We start from the raw sequence: 16,695 nt of genomic DNA on the forward strand, positions 1-16,695 counted from the left end.
TGCTTCCCTCCAAGAGACAGATTAGCTCCATTGAATGCAACTTATTCACAATATGTTGTTCTTAAAAGAAAAATATCTGTTTACATAGGCTCTTTTCACATCATGTTTGACCCACACAGGTGAAAAATACTTGAGGGTATGCTTGGGGTATTAAAACACTGGGTCTGGTCATTGCCTATGGACAGGCTATGTTCACACTACGTATATTTCCGGCCGTAGTGCGAACCGCGAATATACGCACGTAGTTTTGAGGTTGATGCGTTCGATTGAAAGTATACGATATACGGCCGCACAGTGCACACTACGTATGAGCTTACGGCCGGATCGTATACGGCGCCGTAAAAATGAACAAGACCATTGTTTGAGGACGGAAATGTTCGAACTCACGGCCGTGGATTTCCATGCGGTTTAGATTTCAGTTTCTGTACAGTAAAGCTATGAATAGTCTCACCGTTTACATGTAGCCAGGTAAGCAGTTTGGGACATCTCAAATAGCTAGCAGTTTCCCTTTTAAAGCGACTCTGCACCTACAATCTGACCCCCCCAAACCACTTGTACTATCGGATAGCTGCTTTTAATCCAAGATCTGTCCTGGGGTCCGTTTGGCAGATGATGCAGTTATTGTCCTAAAAAAATACTTTTAAACTTGAAGCCCCGTGCCAAACAGGAGTATCTGTGCCCTAACTTTGCACCACCCCTCCGTCCCTCCTCCTCACCCTCTTCATCATTAGGAATGCTCCAGGCAGATTGTCTCCTATTCCCCACCTGTGCAGCTCATGTGCAGCCCGGCACATGAGCTGGATTGTTAAGCACTAGAGATGAGCGAGCCGGATTCGGGTTCGAGTCGATCCGAACCCGAATTTTCGGCATTTGATTAGCGGTGGCTGAAGTTGGATAAAGCCCTAAGGCTATGTGGAAAACATGGATATAGTCATTGGCTGTATCCATGTTTTCCAGACAACCTTAGAGCTTTATCCAAGTTCAGCAGCCCCCGCTAATCAAATGCCGTTTGTTCGGGTTCAGATCGACTCCAACCCGAACCCAGTTCGCTCATCTCTATTAACCCCTTAGGGACCAAGCCTATTTGAGCCTTAAACCCTAGGCGACCTAGGACGTACCCGTACGTCCTGGAAGTCTGTCCCCAGACAACCCCGGACGTACCGGTACATCCTGAGCTATGAAGCGCGCTTCATAGCAGGTGGGGGCCGGCTGCAATTAGCAGCCGGGACCTCACCGGTAATGACACGCTGCAGCGATCGCGCTGCCACGTGTCATTAACCCCTTAATGCCGCAGCGTTTAAGTGTAAGTGCCGCAGCGTTTAAGTGTAAGTGACAGGGGGAGTCCCCTGTCACTTACTGATTGGGACCCCCGCAGTGTGACTGCGGGGGTTCCGATAGTTGAAACGGACCGCCGGAGGTCTCTTACCTTCCTCCGTGCGGTCCGATCGGCGATCTGCTACACTGGGCCTACACAGGCAGGCTCAATGAGCAGATCGCCGATAACACTGATCAATGCTATGCCTGTGGCATAGCAATCATCAGTGTCTAAAATAAAAGTAGTATATGTACAAGTCCCCCAAAAGGGACTTGAAATGTATAAAAAAAAAAAAAGTTAAAAACACCAACACACAACCCCAAAACCCCTCCCCCAATAAAAGTTTAAATCACCCCCCATTTCCCATTATATAAATAAAACATATAAAAATAAATAAACATATAATATACCGTAGCGTGCGTAATTGTCCAATCTATTAAACTATAACAAGCGTCATTGCGAACGGTAAATGGTGTACACGAAAAGAGGGACAAAAGTGCGCGGATTACCGATTTAATGTTACATTATATATTAAAAAAAATAATAAAAAGTGATCAAAACGTCCGATCTTCACAAATATGGTATTAATAAAAACTAGAGATCATGGCGAAAAAAATGACACCCCATACAGCCCCAGCCCCATAGGTAAAAAACTAAAACCGTTATAAGCGTCACAATAGGCCCATTTTATTAATATTTAATTGCCAAAAAAAAGGATTTCTTAAAAAAAATAAAATAAGAGAATCTGTGTAAACCTGCATATGGTTGTGTTCGGGGCTGACCTATAGAGTAATAGTATAATGTCGCTTTTACCATATACTGCATTACATAGACACAGGAACCCCCCAAACGTTACCATATTGCATTCTTTTTTACGATTTCACCTATTTATATCTTCATAAATAATATATTTGGGATTCCCTCATACATGTTATGGTAGAATGAAAGACGCCATTACACAGTACAACTATTCCTGTAACAAAAAATCGATTACATGGCCTTGTAGATAGAAAACTGAAAGTTCTAGAGCTCTTAGAAGGGGAGGAGGGAAAAACGAAAGCGCAAAGATCAAAATCTGCTCAGTCCACTGGGTCATTTTGGGCCTGGTCCTCAAAGGGTCATTTTTCAAAATCTGACCTGTCTCACTTTATGCGCTTATAGCTCAGTGATGCTTTAACATATGCTAGCGATTCTGAAATTGTTTTTTTGTAACATATGGCACTTTATATTAGTGGTAAAATTTGGTCACTATCTTTTGTGTTTTTTGTGAAAAACATAAAAATATCATGAAAAATTAGCACTTTACAAACTTTGAAATTCTCTGCTTCTAAGAAAAGAAAGTTGTATCACATAAATTAGTTACTAGGTCACATTACCAATATGTCCTCTTTATTCTGGCATAATTTCGTAAACATATTTTACTTTTCTTGGGTGTTACGGGGCTTAAAAATGTATCAGCAAATTACCAATTTTTCATGAAATTTCCAAAACTAATTTTTTTAGGGACCAGTTCTTTTTTTAAGTGTGTTTAGGAGGCTTGTATACTTGAAACCCCCATAAATGACCCCAATTTGCAAACTAAACACCTTATAGAATTACCCTCTCCTACACAGACCAAAATATATGAATAAGGCTATCATAAACCGCACAAATCTCCTAGAAAATTGATAGCTCACAAAAAATACTAAATAATATAAACTTTATTATTAATTCATGTGAAGTTCATAAAAACACACATATGACTTTCAAGACATACAAACAGATTTTGGCAGGTGACATAGGCAGGCCACAGAGATCACCCGGACAGGGATAAATAGTAAGAAGAAGCACGGTACATTTAGTCAGCGGTCCAACCATAAAGTGAAGTTACTACAAAGTGCATAATGCCACGGATACAATATCCAATGAATAAATATGCAGCAGCAATCAGGGTATGTATTAAGGTGCAAGAATACTAAGGCGATGTATACATGTAAACACTCTAACAACTGAACGGCTGCTACCTACATATGTACAAAGTGGGAGCAACAGTGCCTAACCAGCTTCTCAAAGAAAATCACAGGCTAATGCCCAGTATACCTTAAGTCCGGGGACAGCGTGGTCCTCCTCCTTCCCCAACGCACGTTTCGCGTTCGCTTGATCACGGGGCGTGGCTAAACTCACTACCCTCCCAGTTTATATACCCATCAGCCGTGCTTCCATCATTGGACGCTTCCGTCATGCGTCCCGCGTCATCACGCCACTAACGTAGCGCCGCTCCGTCCGTCCGCCCACCCCCAGTGACGTAGTCACATGACGGTGGGACACACAAACATCAAGGCGACGCGTTGCCATGGTGCGACGTACGCTCGACGCACTGAGTTCAGCGTCCCATGTAAGAACGGCTGATGGAACCCACCTAGGTGTGTAACTAAAATAAATGAGAAGCAGGTTATCATTGCCGAGTCTAGGTATATAGTATATGTTGGGTGGACGTAGTAGAAATGGGCATGTACATTGAAGATAATAAGAGTGGATATATAAAGTGAGCATTTTTTTATATATATGTATATAAAATGTGTAATATAAACTATATAGTGCAAATATTGAATATAAATATGTGTATAAATTTCATCATGACAACTACAAATATAGAAAAAATATATATAAATATAATATAGAAGTATTAGTGAATAATAAATAAAAAATATATATATATATATATAATAAATAATATCAACAAAAATATCAAAATTGTGACATGTGGATGTTTAGATAATGAAATATAAAAATATATAAATACATATAAATAAATAAGAAAATAATATATAAAAATAATGAATGCGATATATGTGTACAGAAAAATATAAAACTGTAGTATATACACTACAGTATATGAAACTACAATATGTGTATAAGTGACACACTAACATGCTGAAAACCGAATAGCATGAATTGTTTATATGTGCCCATGTGACAAAAAATACATACCAAGTGCCAAATATGGAAAGTGCTGAAGAATAAATAGAAAAAATATATAAAAAATTATATCTCTTACCTCAACCCCCCCCCCCCCACCCACTAAACAGTGATCCAACATACCCATACCACTCCCAATGTACCAACAAAGGAGACATGAAAAACCACATATACAGGCAGTCCAACACTCTATATTTAAATTTTCTTCTGAATTCAAGACATCAGCTTCTTATTCGCTTAAGCGGGCAAAGGACAATTGAGGGCAGAAAAGGCATCAACAATCTAGAAACATAATAAAAAAATGTTAAAATCATGAAAATAAAAACAAAGACAAACAACAAGAGTAGTACCAACATCATATGAACTACCTATGATCTACAGGAAGGGGGCAAAACTCAGGACTTCATTTAATCCTTTTGGGCGTATACAGTCAATCTTTGTAATCCATCGGGTTTCCAGTTGGGCCAATCGCTTCTTCCAATCTCCTCCTCGGTTTCCTATGTATATCTTATCTATTCCACGAATCCTCAATCCACTTGGGTCGCATTGATGTGCTATCTTGAAATGTCTTGGTATCGGTTTCAATGTAGTCAGGTCATCCTCTTCTCTGGCTCTCACAATATCATGAACGTGTTCTCTCACGCGGATCTTTAATTGTCGTGAGGTTAGTCCCACATAAATTAAATCACAGGGGCATTTAGCATAATAGATAACCCCTTCTGATTTACAGTCAATGTGTTGAGTAATTTTAAATTTCTTGGAACCATCACTTGATGTAAATTCCTCCGCTTTCTCCACATTGGGGCATGCGACACACCTACCACATGGTGAGCAACCCCATTTGGGTCCCTTGGATCCAAAGACATTTCTCAGTGATACCCCTCTGTGATAACTGTGGACCAATTCGTCCCTCAGATTTTTCGCCCGTTGGTACGTAATTGACGGGTAATCTCCAATCCATTTTTTAATGTTGGGGTCCGATTGCAGAATTGGCCAGTGTTTTGCAAGAGTAGATTTCATTTGGTACCACTGAGAATTAAAAGGGGTTATGAATCTCACCACATCTTGTTGGTTAGTTTTTTTCTTCTTTGGGATAAGCAGTTCTTTTCTCTGTACGGATTTAGCGCGGTCCAGGCCCTTCCTGACACTTCTTTTGCTATAACCTCTTTCATAGAAACGTCTTGATAGATCATCGGCCTGTTGGAGAAAGGAGACATCGTCAGAACAGAGTCGCCGTGCCCTTAAAAACTGGCCCACTGGAATCCCGCGCTTCGTGGGCTCCGGATGGAATGATGATGCATGAAGCAGGGAATTTACTGAAGTACTTTTTCTGAAGAGGTCAGTCTGTACATACCCGGAGTGATCCCTCTTAATCAGGATATCAAGAAATTCCACACATTGTTGACTATGTTTCATGGTGAGTCGGATGTTTTTGTTATTATTATTCAAATCTGTCACGAATTGTCGTAAATCTTCCTCTGTACCCTGCCAAATCAGAAGGACATCGTCAATAAACCGTGTCCAAAAGTGGACCTTTTCAATATTAGCAACTGGATGTATCAAAAAAATGTCTCTTTCCCACAGCCCCAGGAACAAATTTGCGTATGAGGGCGCACAAGCCGCCCCCATCGCAGTTCCCTGGAGCTGTAGGTACAGTGTTTCCTTGAAGAGGAAAAAATTGTGTGTTAATATGAACTCCAAAGAGCTCATCAGGAATTCGACCACTTTGGGATCAATGGCGCTCATTCTCAAAAAGTATTCGGCTGCCTCTAGACCATCTTTGTGCGATATGGAGGTATATAATGCCTCCACATCACACGTCACCAGCCACATATCTTTCTCAAGGAACACTTGGTCCAGTTTTTTTAGGACATCCCCAGAGTCACGAATATGGGATGGCAAATCCTCCACCAGGGGTTTGAGGTACGTATCCACGTACCTGCAAAGTGGTTCGCATAAGCTCTCATTCCCCGACACAATAGGTCGTCCTGGTGGTGTCTTCAAATCCTTGTGAACCTTCGGTAATAAATAGAAGCATGCCATTCTCGGATGTTCTACAAATAAACAATCAAAAGTCTGCTTTGTAATGACGCCCTTCATCATGGCATCCTGTAACAGATATGACAATTCCAATTGGAATGTTTTTGTGGGGTTGAAAGTCAATCTTTTATAACATATCTGATTGCGTAGTTGTCTCAATGCCTCTCTCTCATACATTGGGACTGGCCAGACCACTATGTTCCCCCCTTTATCGGCTGGTTTGAATAGTACATCTTTCATCCCTTTCAATTCTACCAGTGCAGTTCTTTGTTCCCTCGTAAGGTTATCATTCGTCACCCTAGATGTCATTTTCTTAAAATCATCACTCACCAATTGCACAAAGATATCGACACTGGGGCACAAATTTAATGGGGGGAACCGTTTAGATTTAGGGGTCAATTGATGTGTTTTCTTACCTGTATCTTCCTCTTTTACAGATGACTCCTCCAGCAATTCCTCCAGAATTGAGATAGCTGCTGCTTCCTGTGTGTTCCAGGTGGGATCAGAGATATGTGGTTTTTCATGTAACTTCTTTAAAATCAACTTCCGTGCAAACAACTGTAGGTCTTTTAGTGCTGTAAATGTATCAAAGGAGGCCGTCGGTGAAAATGTTAGACCCAGCCCAAGTACCTCCAATTAATCTAGGGGTATAATGAGCATTTTAACCCTACAGGGGCTGGAGGAAAGTATTCACAATTAGGCCGGAAAAAAATGGAAAATAGAAATTTTCAAATAATATATTCGTATCTCATTTTCACAAGCAATAGGAGAGAAAAAGCACCCCAAAATTTGTAACCCAGGTTCTCCTGAGTACAATGGTACCCCGTATGGGGGCGTAAACCACTGTATGGGCACACAGCGGGGCTCAGAAGGGAAGGCGCGCCAATTAGCATTTTCAGTGCAGATTTTGCTGTACAAGTTTTCAGGCGCCAGGTGCGTTTGCAGTGCCCCTGTAGTGCCAGGATAGTGAAACTCCCCCAAAAGTCAGCCCATTTTGGAAAGATAATCCCTCAAAGAATACATCTTGGGGTGTGGTGAGCATTTTGACCCCACAGGTATTAGAGGAAAGTATTTAAAATTAGACAGTAAAAATGAAAAACTAGAATTTTTCCAATAATATGTATGTTTAGTTTGAAATTTCTCAATTTCACAAGGAACAGGAGAGAAAAGGCCCCCCAAAATCTGTAACGCAGGTTCTTCCGAGTAGAAAGGTACCCCATATGTGGGCATAAACCACTGTATGGGCACACAGCGGGGCTCAGAAGGAAAGGAGAGCCAATTAGCATTTTCAGTGCAGATTTTGCTGTAGAAGTTTCTGAGCGCCAGGTGCGGTTGCAGAGCCCCTGTAGTGTCAGCAGAGGGAAACCCCCCCATAAGGCACCCCATTTTGGAAAGTGCACCCCTCAAAAAATACATCTTGGTGTGCGGTGAGCATTTTGACCCCACAGGCAGTGTCGGACTGGAGTGCCTTGGGCCCACCAGGGGAAATCATTCTTGGGGCCCACCATTCTGCCACCATACTTATCTATGGTAACATTAATAAGGGTCCATTAACACTGCGTGATATGGGGCAGCATAGGGCTGCAAATGATTGCTAATCAGCAGGGCAGGTGATGTGCAGCCGACAGCAATGATCTTAGCCGCACAAAATATCAAATCAGCCGACTATGGGGCATTTGCTCGCATGCCAGCAGATCTCTGGCACTTTTACATGGGCCGATCATAGGCTCAATAGGCTTCCTAGGAGCGCTTGTTACCTATAATTGGTGGGTGTAATTGGGCTATAAGACAATTTTCTTTGCATGATAACGCTGTATACTTAGAAACAAGTTATACAGCTACTAATAACACCAGTATACAAAGAGCAAATATCCCCACACATATTACCGCTATACAGTAACTGACCAAATCCTGTATACCAAGACCGATATTACCAATAAACCAGTATACAGGAGGGAAATAGTATCACCATAAATATTACCGCTATACTGTTACTGACCAAATCCTGTATACTATGACCAATATTACCAGTACACAAGGGGGAAATATTACCGCCACACCACAACCATTGCTACCATATTGTTACTGACCAAATCTGGTATACTAAGACCAATGAACACCGCACCAGATTACAAGTAACAAATAATACCACCACATACTGACTAACACCACCGCTGCTACTGAATTAAATCCTCTGAACAAAGATCAATATCCCCTCATACAGTCATATAGAGGTAGCCCCAGCTCTATACCATATACATTACAGTGCACATAGATTTAGCGACTCACAGGGGACGTCTTCTCTGATCGGAGATCTTCCCTTTTCATCTTCTTCTCCATCTACCCTGGGCCGTTATGAGAACTTCTCCAAGCCCCGAATCCACAGAATCTGCCAGAGAAACATATTGGGCTCCTCACTCTGTCACGATCCTCATCTCTCTACAAACTGCACATTTGTATTGGCCCCTTTACACCTTCTCTAAGTGGTTAGCCCTGACTATTTGTAGCGTGTGTGTGCGTGTGTGTGTGTATGTATATATATATATATATATATATATATATATTGTGTACACACCTTGTAGATGGCCCCTTGTTCATTCCTCCATATAGATGGCCCTGTGTGCCTCTACTATAGTAGAGATCCCCCTCTGTGTAATCCCCTTACAGTAGATGACAACCTCTGTGCATTCCCTATATCAGGGGTAGGGAAACTCGGCTCTCCAGCTGTTGCAAAACTACAACTCCCATCATGCCTGGACAGCCACAGCTAAGGCTGTAGTTTTGCAACAGCTGGGGAGCCAATGTTCCCTCTTCCTGCTCTATAGTATATGACCCCCCCTGTGTAGTCCCCTTATAGATGACCACTCTGTGTAGTCCACTAAAGTAGATGCCCCCCTCTGTGCATGCCCTATTGTATACACACCGCACCCAGTATAGTTACCCTTATAGATGCCCCCCATTGTTGTCCCCCTCTGTGTAGTGCCCTTTATAGATGCCTCCTCAGTGTTGACCTCCTTATAAATTGCCCCCATCCAGTGTCCCTTATAGATGGCTCCCTGTGTTATCCCCCTTATAACTGGCCCGCTTGTGTTATCCATTCTTGTGTTGTCCATCCCTACCCCCATATAGCCCCTTATGTTGTCTATTCCCCCATATTTTGCAAAGTCATAAAGCCGGACATCTGCTTGCTGTGTAGGACCACCACCTGCACAATGAGCACATCTTTGCTCCCTTTCTGGCAAGCAGGATGGTGAGGTGGATAGCCCAACTCCTGCATGCGTGTGCTTGTCCGTGGATTAAAAGGACACTAAACTCTTAAAAAAACATGAAAGATTATGCACCACATTGTATATCTACAGCTAAATATGATGGGTGTAGTAGTACAGCAGTATTGGGATTAATAGTATCAGGAGTGAGGGCAGTAATAGAAATAGTAGTGACAATAGTATTGGGAGTAGTAGTATCAGCAGTGGGGGTAGTAGTAGCAATAGTAGTGGGAGTAGTATTGGAAGTAGTAGTATAAGGAATGGGGGTTGTAGTAGCAATAGTTTTGGGAGTAGTAGTATTATTTACCTTGTAGGCATGGTGGGGAAGGGCTCTCCAGTAATCGTGCTCTGGGTCTCTACTGCCCAAGGAGCCGCTCTCGTGGATGTGGATGTGGGTGGCGATCTTGTCTGTGGGCAGGCAGCGGTTACAATCTCGTGGGGGCAAGCGGGCAGCCCAGTACGTGGCGCTCTAACCTTCAGGAGAAGCAGTTGGGCTAGAGCGCCACTGGTCCCCCTGCAGGTCAGAGTGCCCTTTTCTTTTTTTTTTGAAAATCGAATTTCCGATTTTCAAAGAAATTTAAGCAGATTTTTAAAATCTAGGCGAATTATTCGGATTAATTCGATTAATTACCCAGCCCTACATGAGATCATCAGAATATGTTGAATGCACACCAGAAAATTGTGAAAGTATGGGTATATACAGTGGCGGTCTTTGGCACCAAGCACCCCAAGCGATCGCTTGGGGCCCCCAACATCCAAGGGGGCCCCCACGCCCTGCTCTTGTGCTCAAGACGGCTGGACAGGGCATCTGCCCAGCTCGCTGCTGCCATCTGAACTGTAACTATGAGCACTCATAATGAGCGCTCATAGTTACTTGCAGCAGCACTGACAGGGCGGGAGACATTGGCTCCCTTCCTGTCAGTCACTCTTGTGGCTGCAGAAAGTGTTTTCCCTGCAGTCACAAGTGGCCGCTTTGTCCTTGTGGTGCCTGCGCTCCAGTGACATCACTGGAGCATCGGTGCCAGGACAAGGGCAGTGCGCCTCTTGGGATCGCAGGGAAAACCCTTCCTGCGGCCACAAGATTGAAGAGAAGAGGAGACACCTGGACACAGGTGAGTATAAGTGTTTGTTTTATTGTGTTATATACTATATGGGAGGGGGAGCACACAGGGGTCTGTTTAACTGGGGGAGCGCACATCGGGGGTCTATAAAAATAGGGGGAGCACACAGGGGGGGCAATATACCAGGTGGAGCACACAGGAGCACACAGGGGGGATATAGACTAATGGGGCTTCACAGAGGGGTCTATATACTACTGGGGCAGCACACAGAGGGTGTATATACTACTTGGGGCAGCAGAATGGGGTCTATATACAACTTGGAGAGCACACAGGAGGTCTATATCCAAGTGGTGGAGCACACGGGGGGCTATATACTACTGGGGGAGCACACAGGGGGTCTATATACTACTGGTGGAGCACACAGGGGTCTATATACTACTGGTGGGGCACACAGGGGGTCTATATACTACTGGGGGAACATACAGGGGGTCTATATACTACTGGTGAGGCACACAGGTGGTCTATATACTGCTGGGGGCAGCACACAGGGGGTCTATATATAACTGGGGGAGCACACAGGGGTCTGTATAGTACTGGGGCAGCACACAAGCGGTCTATATAATACTGGTGGGGCACACAGGGGGTCTATATACTACTGGGGGAACCACACAGAGGGTTTATATACAACTGGAGGAGCACACAGGGGTCTATATCCAAGTGGGGGAGCACACAGGAGGTCTATATCCAAGTGTGGGAGCACATGGGGGGCTAAATACCCCTGAGGGATCACACAGGGGGGCTATATACTAGTGGGGGAGCACACAGGGGGTATATACAACTGGGGGCAGCACACAGGAGGTCTGTATACTTCTTGGGAAGCACACGGGGGGGCTATATATAACTGGGGGAACACACAGGGGTCTATATATTACTGGGGGAAGCACACAAGGGTTATATACTACTGGGGTGCAGGACACAAGGGGTATATACTATTGGGGGCAGCACATGAGGAGTATATATTACTGGCGGTAGTGCACAAGGGGTATATACTACTGGGGGCAGCACACAGCGGTCTATTGTTGTTGAGCGCGTGTTGAGGGGGGGGGGGCCCAGACATAACTTCGCTTGGGGCCCCAGAAATGCCAAGACCGCCCCTGGGTATATACAAAGATGAACCTATTTGAATTTATTTCTGGACAAAAAAAGATTTTCCTTGCTAGCACAATCAATGATCATCTCAGAGGAGCTGCCAGAGTACAATGCTATACAATCTCCAGCAGCTCCATAGAAAATGACTGGAGCAGCAGCACGTGTGAAATTCTTCCATGATAGCACTATAACTCAATAAATCAGCTCATTTGGATTTACACTACAATTTAAACTTGTGGGAGGGCACTACTTTTTAGCACTATGCCATGCCCCCCTGCCTGCCCACCAGTCGAGTGATCAGCAGACCCTGCAAAGTACTGTTCAAATTGTTTTTGCTAGGTCTGCATTATGTGCGAGGCATGATTAATAAATCCCCCCCCCCTCGCCCAAAAGTGTTCAGTTCTCTTTTATTAAACAGGGGCGACAGATTGAGTCAGAATGGAGTCATATTTGGCAGCTATTTCATGGAATACTTATACTATATATCGCCAAATTATGTTTGTTATATTAGATGAATCAGGATAAATCTGAACAGTTGGACGGAACACCTGTTTCTTCATGTAGCACAATATGCAGGGATTTGTAAAGGTAAGGAGATTGACTTATAGTATTACCTGTTAGATAGATGATATATATAACCTCCAGGTATGTAACTGGTATAGATTGGTGGATTACTGACAAGTTCTTACCAGGGTTTTACACCAAGAACGCTTCAGGCAGATTGCATTGTAAAGCACTGGTGCTCCCATAGTCTGTCTGTGTGCTGCTATTTTGGTTGTAGTTACCATGCTAACTGAACATGTCCTCCCCCTCCTACGTTCTAAATAATCAGTGCAGTGGCGGGAGGTGGTCATGTACCCGCTGCACCCGCTGGTAGTGATAGTTGGTGAATGACCAACCTGCATGGTCACACTCATTACAGCACACCACATACATTTCGGGAAGGTGCCATGTCCCAACAAATATTGCCTTAGTATAGTTCTTTCTCTATACTCGGCTACGTTGATGTGGTTTATACTGGCAAAGCTTTGTGTATGTTAGTTTGCCTGACCCTAAAAAAAAAATTCTAATATTGATATCAGAAAGTATTACATGGAAAACATTACTAGCCTATGGAGTTATTTTTATTGTGGTGTCTCAAAATGTCGCCTGGCACTTTGTATGTGGAACTATACGGCGGTGTACAGGGGACATGTATCAATGCAACATATAGTGACTTAAACATAAGCTAGCTGTCTGCTGAACACTCCTTCAGCCAGCTGTTAACCCTTCCAATCCTCTTATACATTTGCACACTCATCTTAGCTGCGGGTAAATGTTTCCATTTGAGAGAAGGGAGAAACCTGCTACCAGCACATGTGGCGTCCGCTTATGTCCCCAAGAACAAAACAATTGAGCAGTGTCGTATGTTTCTCTCACACAGACTGATCAATTTGGACCAATGTGTCTTGAACCTGGAATGTAATTGAGCTTCAGAGTGATTGATCATCCTGAGCACAGAACATACTGTACATTTAAAACATTGCTCAGTCAATGTAAACTATGTAACAAAGCTGGGCTACATTTTGTTTATGTGAACAGATGGATTTCACATGCTCCATGTTTCTCATTTTCCTTTTCTTCCCCTGCAGGTTTCAGGTATCCCTGCAGATCACAATGGCATTGGGATCCTGGTAGTGGAGGAACCTGTGCTCCGCAGTCCTGTGTTGTCTCTGACCATTAGCATATCTATATGATGAAGGTGAGAAGGTGACGCTTCTGTATGAAACTAGCTTATATCTGAAGAGCACCCCCTCAACAACTCCTATATTAAAGGGACACTACCATCAAATAATATATATATATATATATATATATATATATATATATAAAAAAAAATTTAAACTAACTGTATTAGACAATAATATTTTTTTTATTTGTTTTCTACTATTTGTTTTTTTATTATAATTTTTTTCGACTTCCTACATAGAGACCACACCCTGGTCTGTCTCCCTCACTTCCTCTCATGTGATCTATATTCAGCACGGCAGAGAGATTTGCTTTAAAGCCTCTGCGTCTGACCATGCCAAACCATAGATAGGCAGAGATGGCTCTGACAGATCACCAGTCCCCAGCTATTAAAGGGAATGTACCAACCCACCCCCAGTGGGAGGAAACACCCACCCCTCTATGATAGGGCTCCATTGCTGCTAATGAAGCAGTGTCATAGAGGGATGGGGTTTCCTCCCACTGGGGGTGGGTTGGCCCGCCTCCAGTGCTTTAGCCCAGGCCTGATGGTACAGTCACTTTAACATATACAATTATACTCTCCCATCATTATGGCTGCCAGACAGCATGATGCCCAGGAGGTTAAGCAGGTAGGATCCCTCTAAAGGCCCTATTAACCTATCAGGTCAGCGCTTGCTTGCTCCTAGTTCCCTGCTCGCTTCCGGCACTATTACACGTGCCGACAGTGAGCAGGTAAGTGTGTGTGTGTGTGTGGGGGGGGGCTGCCCGGGTGATCGTCAGATTGTCTGGGCAGCCCATAGGAGATAGCGGTGGTCTGCTGCCACCACTCCTATTACACGGGCGGTGGCCGCAGATAGTTGCTAGGCTGGTCATTTGTGTTCCACCCTGTTGAAAGACAACGATCAGACGAAATCTATCTTGGTGGGCCATGAGGACTGGAATTGAAAAACACAAATCTAGACATTTACCAAGAACATATAAAAATATTTGAGGTCTTATTGCCTATATAGAATCCAAAATATCTGTGTATATTTAGAGAATAAACATTTAACTACTTACAGGTTTCTCTTTGTATCACTGATTTTAATATGTGGCCCCTTACTGAGATGACGTCACTTTTCCTGGTGTCACACTCACCAGTCACAGTTTGAAGGCATTGAGATGGCGGGTTCAGGTTTAAAAAAAAAAAAAAAAAAAAAGCTAGATACAGCAGGGCATGGCATTTTTTTTTTTGTTTTTTTTTTTTGCAAATACCAGAAGAGTATCCAACGGGAAAGAGTAGTAGAAGTCCTCCCTTTATATTTTCCATCCCATTTAAATCCACTTCTGGCGGTGGCAGTTTATCAAAAAAACTGCCATGTGTGAAACCAGCATTAGGGTGCGTTCACACTTACCGGATCCGCAGCGTATTTTCTGCTGCGGATCCGCAGATCTGCAGATCCACAGCACATTTCATTTAAATAACTGAACACAGCATCAAATCTGCAGTATCAAATCTGCTGCGGATCTGCGGATCCTGTAGGTGTGAACGCACCCTTAAGGTAGCTTCAGCATTGCAGCGGTTTTCCAACTGTCAGTTCCACAGAGAAAACCGCAGTGATACTCGGTACTGTCATTTTCTATGGCTTTACATGCTTGCAGCAGATTTTTCCGCTGCAAGAATGTAAAGCCCCTTCTCACAACTGTTGGGCTAATATGTTACCTGCCCACACTCCCGCTTGCTTCTCTGGCTCCCAGCTCCCTGACATCCCACTCAGCCAATTAGTGGCTGCATCTGGAAAGTGTATTGACTGGCTCAGCGGGATGCCAGAGATGCAAGCGGGAGTGTGGGCAGGTAGCGTACATTCTTGCAGCGGAAAAATCTGCTTGATCATGTCTGAACACTAAGACCACCACTGAACAAAACTTTTTACATGTGTGCACAATATTTGACAATTTGACGATAAGTGACAGAGACATTTTAGGAATGTCTGTAAACAGCCAAAAAAAGCATGTCGCAAGAATACAGCAAGAAAAGTTTTTACACAACATATGTGGGTGGGAGAAGCACGCATGCACGAAACGGCTGTAGCCTCTGTGGGATGCAACTGCAATGTAATGATCTGACCTGTATACCGGAATGATGTCTATAGTCTTCTCAGAGCCTTGCTGAACTGCAGCCCTGTTGCTAGTCAGTGTTAAAGGGGTTGTCCAGCAAAAAAATTTTTCTTTCAAATCAACTGGTGTCAGAAAGTTATACAGATTTGTAATTTACTTCTATTAAAAAATCTTAAGTCTTCCCATACTTATTAGCTCCTATATGTCATGAAGGAAGTGTTTTATTTTCAATCTGACACAGTGCTCTCTGCTGACATCTCTGGCCGAGACAGGAACTGTCCAGAGCAGGAGAGGTTTTCTGTGGGGATTTATAAAAAACCTAGACAGAGTTTCTGTCTTGGCCAGAGCTGTGTCAGACTAAAAATTAAACAACATTTCCTGCATTATATACAGCAGCTCATAAGTACTGGAAGACTTGAGATTTTTTAATAGAAGCAAATTACAAATCTATATAACTTTTTGGCACCAGTCCATTTGAAAGAAAAAGATTTTCGCTGGAGTACCCCTAGATGCAGTTGTTGGAAGTAAAAAGTGCATGAATGATCAGTTGATCGCCTATGTGGCTACTGACTTTCATTATTATTATCAGCACATCTGTTGTTTAGATGGGATGATATGCTGCTGACAGCGTGTGCTTGTCTGTCATTTTCTGCCTTTTAAGTGGGCCAACAACTTGGTTGTTCTCAGCCCAATGTAAAAGAGCCTTAGGGTATGTTCACGCAATTTCAAGCAGAATCCCCGCTGCAAATTCAGCTTGAAATTCTGGCTGTCCCATTGATTCAATGGGATTTCTCAAGCGCAATCCGCCCAAAGAATTGACATGGCATTGCAGCACAGATTCCGCTTGAAATTCCTCGCCTACTCTGTAGTATAACAATTTCAATGCAATGCCACCCTGTAGTAAAAAACGGACGCTGATTCCATTGCAATCAGCGTCCGTTCATTACTGAAATACTATGTTGCTTAAACATAGCCTTCAAGCAAGAATGTCTTTTTATGATTGAAATAAATCACTCTAATTTAGGTATTAATATTTGACCATGTTCATGTTTTGATCCATAACATTTTCTTTCTATGAGTT

At 43.2% G+C, this 16,695-nt stretch overlaps 1 protein-coding gene across 1 annotated transcript in view; it reads right to left on the reverse strand.

The window, feature by feature from the left end:
- ALS2 (alsin Rho guanine nucleotide exchange factor ALS2) overlaps window positions 1-16,695 on the reverse strand; it is an 80,160-nt gene that overhangs the window by 51,088 nt on the left and 12,377 nt on the right. The gene's annotated exons all lie outside the window — the stretch shown is intronic.

The sequence above is a fragment of the Dendropsophus ebraccatus genome, chromosome 9, assembly GCF_027789765.1.
Source record: "Dendropsophus ebraccatus isolate aDenEbr1 chromosome 9, aDenEbr1.pat, whole genome shotgun sequence".
NCBI lineage: Eukaryota > Metazoa > Chordata > Amphibia > Anura > Hylidae > Dendropsophus > Dendropsophus ebraccatus.